At 34.0% G+C, this 3728-nt stretch overlaps 1 long non-coding RNA gene across 1 annotated transcript; it reads left to right on the top strand.

The window, feature by feature from the left end:
* Positions 1–748: 748 nt before the first annotated feature.
* Positions 749–3526, top strand: LOC125254025. The gene is made up of 5 exons (XR_007181581.1): positions 749–882; positions 1751–1793; positions 1937–2100; positions 2226–2321; positions 3064–3526. It is a non-coding gene; the product is annotated as an uncharacterized LOC125254025 (long non-coding RNA).
* The last annotated feature ends 202 nt before the right edge of the window (positions 3527–3728 follow it).

Genomic DNA, 3728 nt, shown 5'->3' with positions numbered 1-3728 from the left:
ATGCTAAATTTAACATAGATGATTCAGCATGTGACCTAATATATAATTTCAATCCTATTCTACTCCGTTTAATAGATGGTTCTCATATCAAAACATCCAATACTGTTAAAAATGTAGGTGTAATCATTGACTCCACCCTTTCCTTTCAGTCTCATATTTCCTCTGTAACCAAATCTGCATTCTTTCACCTACGTCGCATTGCCCAACTCTGTCCCTTCATCAGTACCAAAGACGCTGAAACTATCATCCATACATTTGTCTCATCACGCCTTGACTACTGTAATGCTCTTTTCAATACAGTAATGCTACTGTAATGCTCCAGCTCCATTTCCAGATTACAATACATTCAAAACTCTGCTGCTAGAATACTCACCCATACCAAGCGTTCTGCTCACATCACCCCAATTTTGTATGATCTCCACTGGCTTCCAGTTGCCTACCGTATTAAATTCAAAATTCTTCTGCTCACTTTTAAATCTTTGCATGGTTTGGCTCCCCCTTATCTCTGTAATATGCTCGTCCCCTACACTCCGACTCGCTCACTACGTTCCTCTGACTCTGCACTGTAAAATGTAATTGCTGAGCTTACTAAAATGATTAAGTAAACTTAACTTATTTTATTACGTTTGTTGACATTACTTAGTTTAACTAAGTAATTCCAACTTTTTCCCCACACAAAGTGCTTAAACTCAACTTGTTCATTTAGCTCAACTTAAAAGTTTAAGTATTGTGAAATGCACCATATATACAGTAGGTGGCGGTAATACTCCAAAGGAGTGAGAGCTCATTAATTGGACGAAGAAGAAGACTGCACATGCGTAGTTACTTGGTTCAGATAGCAGGTTCATTAATTTGCACGTGGCTGGATAAGAGCATGATGAGGTAAGTCTCATTTTTTTTTATAGTTTAACTGCTACATTTTCATTTCAAAATAACAATATCAAATCAAAGTTTATAAAAAGTCGTATTTTGTTAATATATTGATATAGAATCGATGGATGACGTTGGATTGCTCTTAGCAATCTAATAATTGGTAATCGCCTCGCTTTTAAGATAAACGTGTTTTAGGTCAACAGACAAGTTACAGAGGTGGGTAGAGTAACAAAAACTTACTGAAGTAAAATACAAGTAATTGTGTAAATGATTAGTTGAAGTTATAGTCTTAATTACTTGAGTAAAAGGAAAAGGTATGCAACTGAAAAGTAACCAGTTTATAATTAGTGTTGATGTCCTTTATATATATCAATATAAAAACAACTGTTTTCAGATTAGTGACGGACGAGTGAAGTTCTTTACACGTGAAACGTTACTCATACTCATAACATTTGAGCATAGTAACGTTATGGAGGATTTTTGCCTTCTTTTCTAAAATACAATAATGTGTAAGGTTATATATTCTGCAAGCACGTGTGTCTAAGCGACACTGTTTTTTTCTTAAGACTAAAAACTCATTCTGATTTTAAACACCTCACGTGCCTTCAGACCATACTGGATAAATTAGTGATTCGTGAGCCAATTTAGATCGTCTTTCTCTGTTGTGTTCAGTTATCGGCAAAGAATCGATTCAAACGAATCGACCCGAAAAACCATTAATTTAATGCCTTAAAATGTAAAACAAAAAAAGTTAAATAAGAGATGTGCTGCAAAGAAAACATTATTTTATGCAAGTTTTTAAAGTGGATGCTAAAAATAATGTTTTTACAAATTGCTTGTTACCATTAATCCATATACTTTGTTAACTTTTTTGCAGAAGTTTGTTTCTTTGAAGAGCACAGTGGACATGCAGTGGAAGTGTAAGTGTTGTTTATTTCTGTGAAAAGAGAGCTCTGCTATTGAAGCATTATCGGATTAAACATGGAAGCTACACAAGAACCAATCAAATCAAAAAAATATTTTAAGTCTTAATGTGTTGTTTCTTTTGTTCTCCTTTTCGTAGATTATTGCTGAGTTCAACCGGATCACAAGCAAAAACCTCAAGCAAGAATTCTTCTCAGCCCTTGATAATCATACTTCTCGTTTTCTGGAAATTTTCGAATCAAAGAAAGGCATGGAAAAAATGGAAAAAAGCTCTTGGAGCTTCTAATGCAAATGAAGTCTGCAGTAAGTAGTTTTTTTTTTTTTTTTTTTTTTTTTTTTTTTTTTAAACAATAGTGTAAGTCCATTTGTCAACTTTAAAGTGATCTGTTTTCACTGTTGATCTTGATGTTTTATGTATTATTTGTTAGAACATCACTGATGTCACTGCTCGACGGACAGCAGTTCTCCGTGGTCTTGCTGTCCTTCTTGGGGAAGACACTACAGACTTCTTCAAAACATGCTTTGTAAGTATTCTTTTAATTTAATATCTGTAAAAAGTGCTACATGAAAGATGTCCCAATTTCTGTGTCAGCGCTACGTTTACTTAAGAGATCTTATATAAAGTACATAGAAGACATAACATTTGATCAAATAAATCTTAAAATGTGGATGAAACGGTTTTCTAACTATAAAAATCTCATATAGAATAGTGTCTTGAATTTTTCCAATTCAATTTCAATCCATCTACTCAGCACAAAGAGGTCTTTATATATAGCCATTCCTTACCTATGTCCCGTGACAGTTTTAGCAGCATCCCTTCTCCACCCTATCGCCTCACTCTCTGCTGGTATAGACAGTTTCAGCAGTAACAAAAACAAATGCCTTTCGATGACCAATAATTAGTGTTAAATAAGTTAAACATTAAAAGAATAGGGAAAGGATCTAATTTTGTTACAAACCTGTATAAATTTCTTTCTGATGAACACGAAGGAAGATATTTGAGGAATGTTTGAAACCAAACCGATCATGGGATGGATGTAACTGTTTTACCTAAAAGATATTGCTATTAAATGTTTCGATGCTTTTGCTGAAAAAGTCCAAATTATCACTGACAATTCCCACTGAAGCCAGGTTATAAATTTACTAGTTACTTCAAGAGCTAGTAACAGCACCTTAAGCAGTTTAAATTTTTACAAGGAACATGCACTTGTTTGCGTTTGCAATATAAGAATGTATTTTAATATCGCTTTTCTTTCTTTCTTATAGGACATTTATATCGTTGCACCTCAAGTATCGAAAGGAATTCTCACTGTGGTGCCAGAGGACAGCCCGATGTCTCCACAAGGTTTGCCATTGGAGGTCACTGATACAGCAATAATTTTGGAGGGTGTTATAGCAATGGATGGACTTGAGAATGTTCCACATGCCATGTGTTTTGTTTTTGGGCTGATCTATGCTTTAAATATGGAGTACCCTTCACAGCTTAAAAACACTTTTGAGTTCATTCAAAGGGTTTTTCTTTCCCTGGGACACAAATCTCTCAAGCCAAAACTGCAATCACTAAAAAACCTACTGATGTTTTAATGTGTTTTTGTGTTTCTGATGGCAGAAACAAGACCGTGTTACTGTAGGTCTGTTGTTGGTTTTTATTTACTCACCATCAACCCTTTTTGTTTTAAAAATGCTTAAGATTTTGGACACTGTTACAATAAAATGAATGTTTTGACAACATAGTTCATTTTTTGCTTTACTCGTTTTTGCTAGTTTAGCTTACTTAAAAATGTGAGGCAATCGGTTTCCTTAAATTTACTAGTAAAGTGAACACTAATAATAAGTTACCACAACTAATGCTTTTGAGTCACCAGTACTTAATTGTACTTGATAATTAAGTTTAGTCTACAAATACTATTTAGTTTTGCCAACTTAAAATG

This window comes from Megalobrama amblycephala, linkage group LG19 (genome assembly GCF_018812025.1).
Source record: "Megalobrama amblycephala isolate DHTTF-2021 linkage group LG19, ASM1881202v1, whole genome shotgun sequence".
In the NCBI taxonomy this organism is placed as follows: domain Eukaryota; kingdom Metazoa; phylum Chordata; class Actinopteri; order Cypriniformes; family Xenocyprididae; genus Megalobrama; species Megalobrama amblycephala.
This window is presented reverse-complemented; position numbering and strand designations above follow the sequence as displayed.